At 35.9% G+C, this 20,398-nt stretch overlaps 1 protein-coding gene across 1 annotated transcript in view; it reads left to right on the top strand.

The window, feature by feature from the left end:
• Positions 1–20,398, top strand: part of LOC124137041 (apoptosis-resistant E3 ubiquitin protein ligase 1-like) — a 125,627-nt gene that overhangs the window by 56,046 nt on the left and 49,183 nt on the right. The window lies entirely within an intron of this gene.

Raw genomic sequence — 20,398 nt, 5'->3', positions numbered from 1 at the left:
AATTGCCGGTCTGTTTTTTGTCAAGTAGATTTTTCAACCAGCTTGTAATTTGTGTCAGTGCTACTAATGGCTGCTTGGTACTCCAGGTGATCTATGTTGGTACTTACAACGGAGGCCATTATTCACTTGTTGGTAGAAACAGCAGACTAACGCTTGGTTTCTGAAATTATACATTTTTGATGGGAACAAACAGCTACATTTAATTTGAAAAGGAGCCCAGTGAGATGGGAGATTTCAGGGGAACCTGAGGAAAATCTAGACTTGCTTCATTTAGGGCTTTTTTGCATGTGAGAAAGGGCTGGCGGAATCGAAAATGATATAGTTCAGTGACTGTGAGACAGACAATAGAAGCAGGTGCTCGTTACATTTAATTGTTTAAACTGTCTGAAAGAACGGTGGGGTAGCTTTGTGGATAAAGCATTCTGCCTGGGTTTGATTCCCCAAATGGGTACAATGTGTGAAACCCATTTCTTGTGTTCCCTGCTGAGACAATGGTGGAATATTGCTAATATAGACATAAAACCGTACTCACCTTCACTCACCCAAGTTCAGAATACTCAATCGCTATTTGAAGTATCCTCTGACAATGTTTCATGCATATGAATAAGGGGATGATCTGGTCCATTATTTTAATCTCCTTTCTTTTGTAAAAAGACAAATCTGTGATTCTGAAATGTTTTATTTTCAAACCAACATACTCTGTTTATAGTAATTTCCCTAAACTTACGAGGGTGTTCAATAAATTTTGCAACTTCAATATAAGACCATGTCGCAGAATATCTTTTGCACTTTTATTTTTCAATATAATATCCATTCACCTCAATACACTTATTCCATTTGTCCTTCAAGCTTTTAATACCACTTTTATAGAAATCCGCAGATTGGCCCTCTAACTACGCCTCTGTGGCAGCCTTTATGTCCTCGTCATCCTGGAAGCATCTTCCACGTAGGGCAGATTTCATTTGCCGGAACAGGAAATAGTCACTGGGGGTTAAGGCTGGGCTGTACAGTTGAACCGCCCACCCTGCAGCCCAGACTTAGCCCTTAGCTGCCATGATTATCAAAAGTATATGTTAATGTATTGGAGTTACGATGACATCTTAGCACCATGATTATCAGAAGTATATGTTAATGTATTGGAGTTACGATGACATCTTAGCACCATGATTATCAGAAGTATATGTTAATGTATTGGAGTGACGATGACATCTTAGCACCATGATTATCAGAAGTATATGTTAATGTATTGGAGTGACGATGACATCTTAGCACCATGATTATCAGAAGTATATGTTAATGTATTGGAGTGACGATGACATCTTAGCACCATGATTATCAGAAGTATATGTTAATGTATTGGAGTGACGATGACATCTTAGCACCATGATTATCAGAAGTATATGTTAATGTATTGGAGTGACGATGACATCTTAGCACCATGATTATCAGAAGTATATGTTAATGTATTGGAGTGACGATGACATCTTAGCACCATGATTATCAGAAGTATATGTTAATGTATTGGAGTGACGATGACATCTTAGCACCATGATTATCAGAAGTATATGTTAATGTATTGGAGTTACGATGACATCTTAGCACCATGATTATCAGAAGTATATGTTAATGTATTGGAGTGACGATGACATCTTAGCACCATGATTATCAGAAGTATATGTTAATGTATTGGAGTTACGATGACATCTTAGCACCATGATTATCACAAGTCAGTGTTAATGTATTGGAGTTATGATGACATCTTAGCACCATGATTATCAGAAGTCTATGTTAATGTATTGGAGTTACGATGACATCTTAGCACCATGATTATCAGAAGTCTATGTTAATGTATTGGAGTTACGATGACATCTTAGCACCATGATTATCACAAGTCATTGTTAATGTATTGGAGTTACGATGACATCTTAGCACCATGATTATCAGAAGTATATGTTAATGTATTGGAGTTAACACTAAGAATGCTTTGTAGGCCATGGCCCTGGTGCTAATCATACCATAATTCTGATTTCTGATTTTAAATGTAGCAGGGTTATCACATTATCAGAATCGTGATAAATCCACAATTAATAACCCTTTGTACATCCTATTTGGGACTGCTATATTTATAACTTGTCAAGCACTAACAGTGACCTAAGGCTTTGGAGAGTAAACCAAAAAAATTATAAGTGCACATCTTCCTGGGGTGAGGATGCTGCATGTCAGGCATTCACGGTAAGGGCAACTTGTCATGCTGTGTCCATGTTTGTCTAGACTGTGACTGAATAATCATCATCATCCTTGTCAGGATTTCTTATATTGGTCTAAACCCTTGGGTGGTTTTCCCGATACTGATGTTCGTGAGTGTCAGGTCTCATTAGGGATGTCAATATTTGCCATGCTGTAGTTCATACATACAATTTCCTCATGTTGAAGGAACCTAATTAGGCTTATTTTGTCTGAGGAGAATTTATTTAGAATGTTGCAGCCTGTTATTGTTATTCAATTTGAGACAAATTGGAGTCGTAGCCATGAGGCTTACTTTTCTGGAGTTGCTCTTACATTTTATATATTCTACTCAAAAGAAGTTTAAGAACACCTGACACTTTCATTTTACTGTAGTAATATGAAAAAATCCAGTGTTCTTTAACTTTTTTTAGGAGTATATGTATGTGTTGACTTTAGATATTCTGTATAAATCAGGTGTGGTGCAATTAAGACTAGATATGGTTTGTTTTCTTTTAATGGTAGTAAGCTGGAACAAAATCAAATAGAAAACAGTTTTGAATATTTTGTCATGTGTGAAGTGTTCGTTAATCTGGTATCGACTTCCAGGGTTCTCATATTGTGCACAATTTTCTATGTGCTGAGCACATGTTTAAATTTGATGGAATGCAAATAAGGTGCTTTTCAAATTCTAGTTTGTTCCCGCTTCACGACAAAACTGAACAAAAAAAGGTAGAGATCATAAATATTTTGGGCATGTTGGGGGATATTTTTCACGACAAAAATATCCCCCAAAATAATCATGATGCCTAACTTTTTTGTTCAGTATATTTTGGGCTTGGTGGATCCATATACCAATCGTTTTAAAAAGTAGTGTCTACATTACTTGTAAAACATTTGAATATGATTGGTCAAACGACATTTTGATAAATGTCCATGGAAAAAAGAATACTTACAGTGAAACAGTGTCTTGTAATATACCGTATTCGACGTAATAAGCGCCCGGGGCGCTCTCAAAATATGAAATAAGGGGCTCTTATTAGAATATTATTTTGGTAAATGGTGAACGTAAATTTTGTGGTCTATGCTGACACCCTAAAATGTTTATATACGACAGATATATTTTTCCAGAATTTAATTGCCCATACTTAAGAGTGCATATAACACACGAGTGCGTATAATACACTAACGAATAAGTCTTGTGTACATTGGTCAATTGGAAGGGGTGCTAATTGGGATTGTTCACTAGACAATATATTAGCAAATATCGCCGTGGGCGCTTATTACGTCGAATACGGTATATATATTAAGTTATTAACATTAACATATGATGCAGGTGATGAAGGGGTATGCAGCTTGATGTTCTCTGTGTAGCCATGTATAGTTCACCTATTTGCCACACAGAGAACCCACATCCATTCACTCATGGTGTTCCCTTTGAGATAAGCCTGCCACTTATATTGCCTACGTTATGATGTAAATTGTTATTGTTTGTCAATATTGTTCATAGCACTGTGTCCTACTTTGGCAGTCTTACATTTAGATATATACATGTTCACTCGATACCCAGTGTGAATCTGATGATAGTTAGGGCCTGATTTGTTACCATGGTTACTTTGAAATCATCAGTTGATTTTATCATGGTTGTATATATCATTTCAACACTGACTTCAATAATTAAAATTGTTTTTTCCCTATACTTTCATCATGTGACTTATAATTGCACCTTCAATGTGAAAGTGATCAATTCTTAGGCAATAAATATTTTTTCTCAAACACCTCAAATGAAGTTTTTTAAATTCTTATTCAATAAACATAAAAAAATCGATTGTATTGATCTACATTCTTTTTGTTTGTGAATTTTAAATAATAAATATGTTTAAGATGTTAACCAAATTTTGATTTTTTTATAGTCATGATTTGTATCCAAAAGTAAATATTTTAATTTTTGTATAAATTGTTGAACAAAGATTTTTTAACTCATTGAGGATGCGATGAGAGTTCCATGTAAACTTCCTCAGGTGACAATGAACATTTGAGGGAGTGCAACCAATCAGATATTATTTATTTTGTCTCTGTCACCAAGGGTGTTTCCCCTCAGTTTTTTTTTATTAGAATGGACTTCACGTGGAAAGAAATATGACATGATTAAAGATAAACAGTAGTATCAGAGCATGCTGGTCTGCCTCAGGTAAATGGAGGATCATCAAGGAATGTAAGGGAATGTCTTTATATGTAAAGATGATGACAAGAATTCCTGCGGTGAGCATGGAGTAGAATACATGTGAGGGTTTGTGTCACCAGGGGAGATAAACAATAGTATGTAAGTTGCAAAACTGATGTGATTGATCTGTCAAGCATGATGTCTTAAATATCGACTGAAATTATCTGTATACATATAATATGATTGGTTTAGAATCTGTATTTATGACAGATTTGATGCGTAAATAACTCATGTCCATATTGTCCTATGATCATTATCAACTTATCTCTTCAAATAATTGTCTTATGGTCATAATTAACTTAACTGTGCAACTATATTGTCTTATGGCCATAATTAACTAAATTGTGCAACTATATTGTCTTATGGTCATAATTAACTTAACCATGTGTTAACTGTGCAACTATATTGTCTTATGGTCATAATCAACTTAACTCAAGTATATTGTCTTATGGTCAGAGTTAACTTAACTGTGCAACTATATTGTCTTATGGTCATAATTAACTTATCTGTGCAAGTATATTGTCTTATGGTCATAATTAACTTAACTGTGCAACTATATTGTCTTATGGTCATAATTAACTTACCTCAAGTATATTGTCTTATGGTCATAATCAACTTAACTCAAGTATATTGTCTTATGGTCATAATCAACTTAACTCAAGTATATTGTCTTATGGTCAGAGTTAACTTAACTGTGCAACTATATTGTCTTATGGTCATAATTAACTTATCTGTGCAAGTATATTGTCTTATGGTCATAATTAACTTAACCATGTGTTAACTGTGCAACTATATTGTCTTATGGTCATAATAAACTTAACTGTGCAACTATATTGTCTTATGGTCATAATTAACCTAACTGTGCAACTATATTGTCTTATGGTCATAATTAACTTAACTCAAGTATATTGTCTTATGGTCATAATTAACTTAACTGTGCAAGTATATTGTCTTATGGTCATAATTAACTTAACTATGCAAGTATATTGTCTTATGGTCATAATTAACTTATCTGTGCAAGTATATTGTCTTATGGTCATAATTAACTTAACTGTGCAACTATATTGTCTTATGGTCATAATTAACTTACCTCAAGTATATTGTCTTATGGTCATAATCAACTTAACTCAAGTATATTGTCTTATGGTCATAATCAACTTATCTGTGCAAGTATATTGTCTTATGGTCATAATTAACTTAACTCAAGTATATTGTCTTATGGTCATAATTAACTTAACTCAAGTATATTGTCTTATGGTCATAATTAACTTATCTGTGCAAGTATATTGTCTTATGGTCATAATTAACTTAACTGTGCAAGTATATTGTCTTATGATCATAATTAACTTAACTATGCAAGTATATTGTCTTATGGTCATAATTAACTTATCTGTGCAAGTATATTGTCTTATGGTCATAATTAACTTAACTGTGCAGCTATATTGTCTTATGGTCATAATTAACTTACCTCAAGTATATTGTCTTATGGTCATAATCAACTTAACTCAAGTATATTGTCTTATGGTCATAATCAACTTAACTCAAGTATATTGTCTTATGGTCAGAGTTAACTTAACTGTGCAACTATATTGTCTTATGGTCATAATTAACTTACCTCAAGTATATTGTCTTATGGTCATAATTTACTTAACTGTGCAACTATATTGTCTTATGGTCATAATTTACTTAACTGTGCAACTATATTGTCTTATGGTCATAATTTACTTAACTGTGCAACTATATTGTCTTATGGTCATAATTTACTTAACTGTGCAACTATATTGTCTTATGATCATAATTAACTTAACTATGCAAGTATATTGTCTTATGGTCATAATTAACTTATCTGTGCAAGTATATTGTCTTATGGTCATAATTAACTTAACTGTGCAGCTATATTGTCTTATGGTCATAATTAACTTACCTCAAGTATATTGTCTTATGGTCATAATCAACTTAACTCAAGTATATTGTCTTATGGTCATAATCAACTTAACTCAAGTATATTGTCTTATGGTCAGAGTTAACTTAACTGTGCAACTATATTGTCTTATGGTCATAATTAACTTACCTCAAGTATATTGTCTTATGGTCATAATTTACTTAACTGTGCAACTATATTGTCTTATGGTCATAATTTACTTAACTGTGCAACTATATTGTCTTATGGTCATAATTTACTTAACTGTGCAACTATATTGTCTTATGGTCATAATTTACTTAACTGTGCAACTATATTGTCTTATGGTCATAATTAACTTAACTCTTTAAGTATATTGTCTTCTTTACATGATTATAATATGATTGACACCAAATTTATGTGATCATGCAGTACTTTATATACATGTATACATGATGTCAAAATATCTTTGTACATGGTCCCAATGTAAATGAACCTATATTTGTGTATGACTGGTTCTATTGCTAAGTCTGCATGCATGATCACATAACTAACTATCTGTATACCAAGTAAACTTGACCTGTAAATAAAACTAATTTGAACTACTGGTCTAAGGACTAGATATAATATGAAGGTCAAGTGAGTTTATGTTATGGTACGTTCTTCATCCATCGATTACTTTTACATTTTCAACATATCCTCTGAAACGTCAAGGCCTTGGTATGATTGCTCCCACCAATGATGTCTTTAAACATTGCTCTCAGAACACGATCTGATTCGAAACATGGTGGCCATGTTGAAAATGTCCCATTTGCCAATATACAGCCACTCCTGACGTCTCTGAAAGTACAAGGCCTATGGACATGAAGGAGGTGAATGTTTGTATGAATGATCCTGGATATAATGCCTCTAAAATGTGCACACAGAATTCCGTAGCAGAATTCCGATCCAATTCTAGACATAGGGGCATCATTAGCAGTCTGTCCAAAAACACTTTTGAGTCTTCTTGCCTGAACCTGTCACTTGACGTCATTTTCAGAGATCTTGGTGTTTATGTATGGACAAACATTTGAAAAGCTTACTAGGCTGAAAGAAATTTACTAGCCTCAGGTTTTCGACTAGGGGCTAAATTAACAGATTGCTTTAGCTACACGGCCTTGTGAGAGATCATCAGACTGGGAAGGAAGTACCGGTAGTCAAAGTATTTTGATGTCAGTAACAGGTTTTCCATTAATACACATCCTTTCAACATGTTCCATGAAGATCTTCATCCTCATCATAGAGTTGCAATTTTAGCAAAATTAAGTACCCTCATTTTCCTTACCATGCTTACTGAATGAAAAAAACCTACACAATGTTCAAGCACGGTTACATCCTCTTAATGGTAATCACATATAAAACACTTCCAGTTTCAAGTGTCTCATGATATGGGTCTCACAGACAGATCTGGAGACATATCAAATCTTGTAAATCGGGATCAGCAAAGATCATATGAATATTGTATAGTTTTCTTAAGATGTGCATGTACATCAGGCAAAAAGCCCTTGAGAAGCTGTATGATTCAATCAAATGGACTTGACCCCTTGAGCTTGTTGGCTGCTCGAAGCAACAATGTGAGATAATGTCTTTATGGTGAGTAGTGTGTCATTGGTTACTTAGACTTGGCAATTTCATGCAGTGACACCCTCTTAGTTGAAACTCCAGTATCTCGAATTTGCCATGGCAAATAACTATTCAGATACATGGATAAAACAGTCTTTTTAGTAATTTCCATATACATATATATTTTGAACAGATGTTTAGATGTAGTTTATTTGAGACTGGAAATTTAATTTACATCCAGAAAGAGATTCTGCAGTTTGTAGATATTGTGTCATGGAAGAAGCTGTATATGGGAATTGTTTTACTGCAGCCCTGTCAAAAACTATTCAAAAAAATGTATAAAACGACCTGTTCATGCATACACTGAAGTTGAACTCGACAATATGAAAGTCAGAATGAATGCTGTCATAGTCAGAAAGAAATGAGAACACTAGCGACTTATATTGTTACCATGGAGTTTTATTGCTGTTGTAATTATACAGTATCACATGACTTTCCATGGGTCCGGAAGTCCTGTGGGTACCCGGGTCCTATTCAGGATCCACCGACCTGAGTACCCGAGTTACCCGTCCCAGCCCTACTAGATTACCAATTATATGTTCAGATGTTTCTAGGTTTGTCAGCACCATACCCGTGCTCTTGATTTTCATCGAAGTGGTAAACGTCTGAGACCGGCATCACTTTGGGCTTTCCTCCCACATTAAGCTGACACAGCGTGATATAACTGGAATTCTGTTAAAAGCGGCGTTGAACCTAACTCACTAACTCACTCACTCACTCACTCACTCACATAATAACACTAAAATCTTCTGAAAATGATGCAAAGAGCCATGTTTGGGCTTGTAGTCTCAAATGACTTTGGCACAGACTGTAAATGTTTATCATCAGATAACTTTTTCCTGCTCAGATGAGAAATGTTTGAGTACATTGCAGTCTGTGCCAAAGACATTTGTCTGTAAGTATAGGATATGAACGAGTAAAAACTCATCTCATTGAGTCAGAAGAAATTTTACTTGACTCAGGCTTTGGACCAGTGGCTAAATACCCATTATACTGAAGGTGTGTGAGTTGATGTACTGTGAATTCATCATGTTCATATTGACATTCATTAATCATGTATACGACATATATCACGACAGTTGTTTTTGATAGTTTGGTATCAGCTGAAGCCCATCTCATGCCTGACTTGTCAAATAGTTCACAGATGCAATACAATTTACTGCAATCAGCACATGTCACATCTCATATTTCACAAAACATCATCTAGGGATTGTTATGGCAGTATTTTGGAGTTTGATGTCACAGGTTGACATAAGGTGAGTTTGTATTGAAGTAAAAGCTCTACTCTGTTCAATATGTTGTCATTTAATCTAGAGAGTGTTAAAAATTTATTTTGCATAATTTTTTGTAGCTAAAATATAGCCAGGCCTAATTATTTAATTGTTTACGGAAACCGCCAGTCAAGTTTTTTCCAAATTGCGAAAAATATAAACTCAACTTTTATCCTCTGACTTAAGTAAATCTTGTCTGATTGAACTGTAGACAACTTGCACCTATTAAAGAATTAGTAGTTATTTCACTAGACAGACAGACAGACAGACAGACAGTATTTTTTTCAGTAGTGATGGCCCACAGTACAATTGGAGTGACCAAATTTGTTTAGAAACAAGAGTCACAGATTAAAATGTACTTATAAGAAACAAGGCTCAAGGGTTAAGTGTTATCTTACCCCTCTTATATGACTAACCCAAACAACAAATATTGAGCTACACAAATTTATTTGACCTACTTATGATACTTTGTAAGTTAAAAATCTTTAAACCAGAAGTGAGACCTGAGAAGGAAAGCCCCGAGGCAGAGTGATACAGGTGGAAGGCAGTAGATGTCACTGTACAGGTTACACACAACCAAATGTTTTCCCCATAGACTTCTATAGTAACGTTATGATTTTTTTAAAAATAACTAAGCATTCAACAGCTCTTACCTGTACGTGTGTGCACAGTTTGGCCTTAGAGCAGCAATAAAAAAAATAAAAATGACTAGCTTAGCCAGCTCCTTTTCCGAGTACCGGAAGCTAAACACACCACCCCCAGTTTCGCACAAAATGTCACCTACTTGAAAATAGCTGTGGTCACATTCAGCATAAGTCATCATGTTGAAAAAGACAGTACTAAATATAGAAAAACATGGTCAGTTTTAATAACTGGATGGATGTACATTTGAAAGACATAAAAATCTTACAGAATATGCTCCAATCACAGCCTGCAGATATCTCTCGATCTGCACTGAAGGCTCCCTACGAAAACCGCACTCTCCAAACTGGTACTGATTTGGTGTAGTAGAACCTGTATCACTTCAGTGGAACCCAAGGGCAGGTAATGGTGATGGCAAACCAGGGATCATGAGCAGTAGAGGTGAAATGATACATCGGTGCACTGCTTCATCGTGAGTTTTCATGTGCCGATACGATACACGAAACATTTTTTCTGTATTAATACAAAATGATACACCTGCTAAAATACATTACTGCTTGTTTAATGATACCCCGGTGGTTTTGTCAGTCAAAAATCGCAAAATGTGTAGTAATTAAGTTCACTACTAAAAATAGCAGAAATATTTATTGTCAAGACATTTCCACTCAAGCAGACATAAATATGCATCTTGCGACAGCATCGTATTGTATCAAGACCTTTGTATCATGATACATATCGTATCATGCCCTCGCTGTATCGTTCACCTCTTATGAACAGGGCGATGTGGCAGTTGAACTTACCACCATAGAGTAATTGCATTTCCCTAGGACACCATCCTTTAGGCATGCCAGGAAAACCTAGTCGTGAGTATTTATCTTGATAGAATGATATGAGAATCTGGATAATTGAGGATGGATATACCACAGCAATCATTCAATAATCTAGAACAATTTGGATCGGGACCAAAAAATAGATTTGTTATACCCGTCAGTTCATTATATAAGCGTGTTGGTTATAAACATACTTTAAAACTAAGGAACAATCATAGCGTCAGTGTTTTTCTTCTCTTCCTTTTTGTATTTGTGATCAGATGAGCTACACAAGGAAGGAAGATTCTGACATTGTTCAATGATAATTTAGTATTTTTTTGTTGTTGCAATTGTCTGAAGTGAAATAGGAAATGAATAAGTATATATGTCACATTGTCCTCATAATTATAATTATTTTTTCCTTGTTATTGTAGAGGTCACTTTCACCTACCGTCCCTTTGTTGCCTCTTGAGTAACGTGATCAGTGTTTTGATATTAACCTTGCCACAACAGATGGAATTGTTTCCTAGTTTTGTGGAGTAACAAAATATTTAATAAATAAGAGACAATTATCCTGGTATCTCAGTTACGTCGATAGAAAATGACACATCTCAACGTACATCAGTGTCATGAAGCGAACCTTTATCATTTGCTGTTTAGTTGTATGTCTTCAGCTAATCTTCATAAAAATTCTCGAATCCATGTTGACATAGCTAAAATGTAATGGCTTCGTCAAGGTGGCTTGTTTTCATAGATAAGAGGACAGAAAAAGAGGAAAAGGATCCAATGCTTACTTCAACACAACTGCATTGACTGCTGTGTAAAAATAGAAAAGAAATGTTAAATGTCCTCAGAAATTAGGAAAATAAAGAACCAAACATAAATCTAATTTTTGAATATGTCCGTATTTTTCCCATTTTGCATGGCAAGGGTACTTAGTTTGGAATCTTGGATGAATCCCAGGAACTCATCAATAGGGGTTGTGAGACGTGTAAAGCAGTAGACTGTCATTGTTCTGTGGACTCAGCTGTGCCATGCACTTACATACAGACAGGCTCTTTCCTCCTTGTACGTGATATGTTCTGTTAATGAAGAAATATGACATCCATTACACCATGTACATATCGAAGGGCTATAGCTGTCAGACAGCCCTATATATCACCTTCAGGATAATCAATGCTACCTGTGAGATTAACATCATGACTACAGACATCCACATTGTAAAAACAATTTGCAATCAGGGTTCTGCATGTGTTGTTCATACCAAGTAGACAAAAGTTAATGAATGACTACTTCATTATTATACTGTAATAGTGACGTTTCAACATAGTTCGTTATAGCGTTGGAGAACATGACTGCTTGTCTTGACAATGGTACAAGGATACCGAAACATCGCTTTAGTATGATAAAGAAGTTCTCTAAATAAATTGCAGATATGATGGAAATTAATAAACAAATGGATGGAAATTAGAAAACCAAATTAAAGCTCTAAACAAGAACTGTGAATATTGAAATAAAATAATATTATTAGCTTAGGAGGAATTTTAAATCTTGATGAGTAGAAATTGAAATTTATGTTAATCTTTTTATTTCTTCCATTTTGGAATGAAAAACGTGCTGAGACTCTGCCAGAGGCATCTGTTGGCCATTAATTATCAGCTGTCACCATGTGGTATGGTCCAGTGTTCGGGCCAGCACAGGGCCTGTGACTAGGTAATTTTCAAACACAATTTCTGCTCAGATCCCAGCACATTACTCAGGATAGAGCCCTGCATATCTATTAGGGAAGGAGTAACAGACTGTGTTTTATGTCAGAAAGCATATGTTGAAGATGAATATAATTTTTCAATAACCGTCCAACAGCCAGTTCCCTTCTCCTGATTTCCCCACCTGAACTAGCAATAAGAGTCCAGTGAAACCACCTCGTCTGTTTCATATTTGAATAAAAGCATAATAATTCAGAGAGACAAAAACTCGCCACCAGTGGTATGGCAAGAAGGATGACTTCAACTTTCCAATAATCAAATGTTCCTTTGTGACGAGCAATATTCCAGCAGCTCCTGGCTTTTGTGTCTACATTTCACATCTTTCTAAGTAATAGTGACGATGCACTTTCAACCAAGATTTTGAAGAGCCTCATTCGACTTTTGCTAAAAAAATATATTTTATGGTAGACATGTGGAGGACATTTCCAAATTTGACGCAATAGTGACAAAAATGATGTCCAATGCAGTTCCCTATTTTGACTTGTACCAATATGTTCCCATGTTTTGTCAGGTGAACACTTGACTTGCCTTAGCATGTGTTTGTGAGGGGTGCCACCGGCGGGGCAGGATGTGCTCACTTTTTGCGCGAACAGCTTATGATCACTATTTAATAGTGATTCATGAACACTTGCTCATGATACAGTCGGAATTAGACAATCGACGCAGCTCTTGGCAGAGATTTCTCATAAATATGGAAAGGATTTTGTCGCTTTTCTTATACTTCATGTTATGCTGTATCTGAAATAATATGGAATTTCATCAGTGGAAATGTTGCACAAGTTGTATTAGTAACCTCTGGCTATTTACCATTGGTGAACTGAATTTGATCAGTCATGATGAAGATGTGGTCGTTATGATTATGGTGATGTAACTGTCAAAGTCAATATTCTCAGAAAACTCATGAAAAACTACAAGCTTTGTGAGAAATCCGATATGCTGATTTACATCCGAATGTTCCTGTTGGCCGATGCCCCAAGGGCGATATCACATCCACTCAAGTCGCCATGTCTCAGGTCCAGAGGGACATCTCATTCACTCCAGTCTCCATACACATGTCGCCATTGATCGCAAGGCTAGATGATTACCCCCTGGATGACTAGGGGTTTACTGAGCACATGCTGTGAAATGTAATACCAGTTAGTGTGAAATTCATTGTTAACTTATGATATTTTGGGATTCTCAGTATGAGTAGTTTAAAATACCATTTTAAAACTTTACCCATATTATTTTATCCGTACATTCTTAGATATATAATCTTTTTTAAACAGTCTAAAAGCGTCACCTTTAAAAGCAGGGTTTGAAGTTGATTTTATTTTCTCTAGTCCTCAGATATGATCTACTCTAAATTGTTTGATAGGCATTTCTTAAAAGTTAATGGATGACAAAGTAGACTAAACATTTATTGATAACATTTTCTTTATTGATCAGTAGTAGTGTTGTTTCGGTATAGATACTTATGCCGTTGTCAAGCATGACTGAAAAATGAACAAAGGACAGAAATATATATGGTAGGTGACGTATCGTGTGTTCTCTGTCCATCATGATACCCGGGAAGATCCAAGGTAGAATAAGTCTTTAGAGTTTATACATTTAATCATGTGACACTGTAGTATGTATTGTTTCTGTTGTCGATGAAACTTCAAAGCACTGCATTCAACCCATCTTCCAGAGGCAAGAGAGTTAACTGACTTTAAAAGTCCAGTTTCCACCCTTGCCGAACTAGGCTAGTATTATGGAGTTACATTTTGGCTGGACTAACGTGTCTATGCATAGTCCAATAAAAATCGCGCAACGAAATCGAAATCCCGTGTGCAGATTTCAGTCAATTGCAGGATTTGCAAAGCATGTACACTGCCAACTGGTTGTCAGCAGATATTTTCCAAATCTTTTCATGTTTTTAATCAAGGTGCTCATGTGATTTGATGTACTTCGCGATGTAAGACCCGTTTTATCACAATATAGATCTTGATTATCGATCAGATCGTCTTGACTCGGAGCCACCATTTTGTGTGAAGCAAACGCAAGTGGTACGAGAGGTGGAATCTGATTGGTCCATAGGCGAGGCTTAGAAGGGACATAACTGGTAATAGCCACTGGTGGCGCTACGATCGAGCCCAGTAATTCCAGCCTAGTTCGGCAAGGGTGGAAACTAGACTTTTAAAGTCAGTTAACTCTCTTGCCTCAGGAAGATGCATTCAACCTGGCCATAATCTTGTAGCATTGGTCATGCATGCAGACGAATACATTATACACTTCCGGAGGGACTCACTTAGAATGTATGTATCACAGCTGACTGGACCTAATACATCACTTCAGTATTTGTATTTTGGATTGTGCATAAATATTTGTGTTGTTTTTCTTTGTTTGGTGTCTGTGTTAAGACTAAAAACCATGGATTAGATTATAGGATGAAAAACATTTTACTTTTAGAAAAATATACGACTCAAAAAGCTTAAGAAACTTTGATTAACTTCTTTTGAGTAGTATATTTATTTTCCAAATCTTCAGTTGGAATTTGAAAGTAGAAACTTAAAAAGAACATTTTTTCTGAAGACGGAAGTAACATGCTTAAGATGGTGTGTTAAAATTTAGGATGGGATTAGTTGTAACTCTGCCATTTATCATTTCAAATCAGTGAGTGAGTGAGTTGGGTTTTAACAGTGCTTTGAACAGTATTTCAGTTATAAAACATTTTCAGCTTAACATGAGAGGAAAGTCTTAAATGTGGCAGTCATAATTGTAAATGTAATGTGGACATGGTGCTGACATGCCAAAGATCAAACATAGGACACATTTGGCTTTCAAACCCATGATCAGCAGATCCTGACACTTAAAGGTATGCTACCCTGGACATCGTTAGTTTGTTTTGTTTGTTGTTCAAAGCCACACTGAGCAATATTCCAGCTACATAACGGTCTGTAAATAATTGCATCCTGACCAGACAATCAAGTGATTAATATTATGAGCAACGATCCACACCATCGAGGTACAATGACACGCAATTTACAAAGTCACCAAATCTGACCTCCCAATCTGTTTGGTTGCCTCTTACGACCAGCATGGGTTGTTCACCAAGGGAACCTATTCTAACTTGGAATCCCCCAGGGTTCTGAGACTAGACATTGAAATGCAGAACCTTTGGCACCTGGACCAACTGTGCCCCAAATCAAAGCTACAACAAATCTGGGACTCAAAGCCAAGATCAGCATGACCTGGTAATATAGGATACTTCCACATCAAAGTGTACCTTATGCCACTGAACCACCTGTGCCCCCTTATCTGTGAGTTTGAGTGACACGAGTTCAATTGTTTGCATGTCGAGACTTAATGTATATGTCATGACCTGTCCATGTACCTGCATGTCAACATGACACTGTCATTAATGTCTCATAGACAGCCGTCGTGATGCAATTGATTTGTGTCGATAGCACAGTCAGTTATGTCTGCATGATTTCACCATCTTTGATCCTTCTGGGTTCTTTCAGACATAATAGCATGGCAGAAGGTGTAGCTACTGTTTCTTAATGGATTAAGTTAGGTAATTTTGTGTATAGATGAGTTTCAGTAAAAGCATTTCTGTCTATAAAGTCTTGTCAATAGTAAGTTGATAAACATGTATCATTGTTATGCTTTGATGACATATGGTACGCCATGGTTACAATCAATATGGTTGGGTATATGTTTATGAACTATATTTATATTGTTTGATTTCTTCTTGACATGACTCCATTTGCAACAGAGCGTAAAGTTTTTACAAGAACACACCTGAGTGTAGGTATGAGAGTAGACATGGCTTTGGATCATGCTCTGGTTGGTATTTGTGGCCATTGTGGAGACTAAGGGTGAGACAGACATCTTGATTTAAGTTGTAGAATTCAGATTGAAAGTTTTTATGATAAAGAACATTCCTTAAAATATTCAGAAGTAATTAATTTGAGCTCTTTACATGATGACCATTTGTGGATATATATATATATATAACTGTTAACAATATCGTCAATACATTATCTAACAAACATTCACAGATGTTGGTAATGTGAATGTCATGTATTGAACGGCTATTTGGATGCCCAACACATATTGAATCATCAGAATATCCTGCTGTTAGCAGAGATATGTTGTCATTTTTTTGTCGCTTTTATTTTCGTGATGTCCAACACTTACTGAGTGACTATTGGATGTCCAACACCTATTGAGTGACTATTGGATGTCCAACACCTATTGAGTGACTATTTGGATGTCCAACACCTATTGACTGACCATTTGGATGTCCAACACCTATTGAGTGACTATTTGAATGTCCAACACCTATTGAGTGACAATTTGAATGTCCAACACTTACTGAGTGACTATTGGATGTCCAACACCTATTGAGGGACTATTTGGATGTCCAACACCTATTGACTGACTATTTGGATGTCCAACACCTATTGAGTGACTATTTGGATGTCCAACACCTATTGAGTGACTATTTGAATGTCCAACACTTACTGAGTGACTATTGGATGTCCAACACCTATTGAGTGACTATTTGGATGTCCAACACCTATTGAGTGACTATTTGGATGTCCAACACCTATTGAGTGACTATTTGAATGTCCAACACCTATTGAGTGACTTTTTGAATGTCCAACACCTATTGACTGACTATTTGAATGTCCAACACCTATTGAGTGACTATTTGGATGTCCAACACCTATTGACTGACTATTTGGATGACCAACACCTATTGAGTGACTATTTGAATGTCCAACACCTATTGACTGACTATTTGAATGTCCAACACCTATTGAGTGACTATTTGGATGTCCAACACCTATTGAGTGACTATTTGAATGTCCAACACCTATTGACTGACTATTTGGATGTCCAACACCTATTGACTGACTATTTGGATGTCAACACATACTGAGTGACTATTTGGATGTGCAACACCTATTGAGTGACTATTTGGATGTCCAACACCTACTGAGTGACTATTTGAATGTCCAACACTTCCTGAGTGACTATATGGATTTCAAAAACTTCTTGAGTGACTATTTGAATGTCTAACACCTACTAAGTGACTATTTGGATGCCCAACACTTATTAAATGAGTGTTTGGATGCCCAACACCTATTGAATGACAAGTGCTTATAGCATTCACTTATCACTCCCAAAGGCCCAGGTTTTGTTCCCCACATGGATAACTGTGTGCAAAAACATATACTTCCGCCAGTTCTGGTTGGCCGATGCCCCAAGGGCGATATCACATTCACTCATGTCGCCATTGATCGCAATGCCACATGATTATCCCCCTGGATGGCCATTTCTCGAGTTCTACCCACAGTGATATTGCTGGAATATTGCTAAATGTGGTTCACTCACTATTACACACTTACTCACTTTTGAACGACTATTTAGATGCCCAACCCACATGAATGATTGTTGAGATTGATACACAAATGGAAACATATTCCAAGCCAGGAGGTGAGATTTCCTCCACGCAGCTATGCAATATAATTGCCTCTAGCATGCAACACTTTAACAGAATCCTCCTTGCCTTGCTTCACTTTATACAGCAGTTCAGTGGATATTTGTTTCAAGATTTTGAGATATTTTTTAAGGATACCGAAAATTTAACTTGATTAGGTTTATGATAATGATTTGTGTATCTGAATTATTTTTTTAGGACCCTTAAAATTTGTTGATCACTCAGTTTAGCACATAAAAATAAAGTGCAGATTATTTATGATCTTTGATGTCAAAAAGGATGAGTATTGTGAAAATGTGTGTAGCATTTGTATTGTGTAATGTGTTTTTGGTCCATACAAAATGGCCAAAGAATTATAGAAAAAATGCATTTAGATTTTGCTTCTTGTTTCTGCTGTAAGCCTAGCAACAGTATCAGCTGCATGTTGGATAAAAACAAATGGTTTTTTGTACCAAATGTCAAAATCTTTTTTATTGATTTTTGAAGCCTTCATCAACAACCTAAAGGGTGGCACGTCAATCAGTCATAATTCTTCATGTCTACTAATCAGCTAGCTTATTGAGAGAAGGGGAAGTAAGTCCTTCTCAGACACAGGAAATGATTTCCTCTCCGTATGTAATGCATATTTCTCCGTCTGTACACAGTTCACATAATGATCATAAATCTCGTACAGGAAAGCCCAATCCCCCAAAGTCTCGATCACCATCCCCCCTCCTCATCTGTCTGAGTGGGGGGTAGATACAAAGAGGTTTGGTCTGTCTCGATGGGCTCTTCAAAGATTTTTCTGCCTTCTCTTTCATAATTGCTTCAGGGTTCCGGAACCAAAGTTAAGAGATAGGTATGATTTATTAAGAGCATGGCTATCCTTTGCTATCATCTTTGTATTTCATCTTTTGTTTTCTCTGTGGAATGGTGTCCTGGCTTCCTGTGGGTGTCGTGCTGTAATCATGATGTATGGTCATGAGTTTTTATTTTTATTGTAGATTGTTCCATCAATCATCACAGCATCCCCAGAGGGAAACAGTGGAAATGTTAAGGAGTCTGCAGGTTCCAATGAAATTTTGCGAATCAAATCTGACATTCTGGCATTAAAGAATTGTTACAGTTGATACTGTTATCAATCTCTGTAAGAGTGTTATAACTGAGAGTACAGGACGTTATGCTGACTTTGGCCCCACTATGACTTGGGATGGCTATTGCAGGCATGCTAACTACCGGTATTGCTATGATATTGCAAAAGTTAAAAACTATTGTAAAATATTAGCAATATGCTACCACTATTGCAAAGGTAGCGTGATAGCATGGTGATATCTTATTTTGTCATGGATTCAATTTGTTTTATTCAATACGTATAGTCCACAGGCCTTTATGTACAGAATATAATAATACAGACAGACTGTTAATTATTGGATAATATGTTTCTTTCAACATGACCATTTTAAATGTATTTAGCTAAATTAACTACTGAGTGTTAGGATCTTGCGATGATAAAAGGAGGTTGAATTTGTGAAAGGTGGGATGGAGATAGAACTTGTTTTTTTTATATATACATATAAGTTTGTCTAACATGGATGTATAGCCATCGGGACAGTGACAATTCCATGCATGGATAGTTTCATCAAGTGTTACCAGGGTTCTGAATAAGGGGAGAGGGGATCCTTGAGATTTGTTCCTTGAATCTGGGGACTCCATTAATTTCAAATATTCAATATTGGGATTAATGACATTGGCAATCCTTGACTTTCATGCTTAGAAATCATCAGCAATCTTTACATCCCCCTCCATACACTTAACATGAATTGTTTATGACTTCATGAATGTTATAACTTAAAGAAAGTACAGTGTGTTTTTTTGACTTTCTAGGTTAAGATTCAGGTTGACAGAAATATCACTGAAAAGCTTAAATACTGTATTCGACGTAATAAGTGCCCCGGCTCTAATAAGCGCCCACGGTGATATTTGCTAATATGTTGGCTAGTGAACAATACCAATTAGCACCCCTTCTGATTGATCAATGTACACAACACTTATTTACTCGCGTATAATACGCACTCGTGTGTTATATGCACCCTTAATTATGATAAGGCAATTAAATTCTGGAAAAAATGTATCTCATCATATATAAACATTTCAGGCTGTCAGCATAAACCACAAAATTTATCTTTCAACTGTTTTTTTCACCAAAATAATATTCTAATATGAGTCCCCTATTTCTAATTTTGAGAGCGCCCTGGGTGCTTATTACGTCGAATACGGTAATCAATTCAAATACAACTATTGGTGTTGGAATAATGATCCTTTCTTGAAATGCAACTTTTGACACCTGTGGGGTTTCCAGGTCAAACATTCATACCCAGTTTTCTACGCTAGTAATAGGAGACTACTAAATCAGGTAGTTAGGCTCCTGACTTTGCAGGTCATGCCAATT

Source organism: Haliotis rufescens, unplaced genomic scaffold (assembly GCF_023055435.1).
Source record: "Haliotis rufescens isolate VD_foot unplaced genomic scaffold, xgHalRufe1.0.p SCAF_3, whole genome shotgun sequence".
Lineage (NCBI taxonomy): Eukaryota > Metazoa > Mollusca > Gastropoda > Lepetellida > Haliotidae > Haliotis > Haliotis rufescens.
This window is presented reverse-complemented; position numbering and strand designations above follow the sequence as displayed.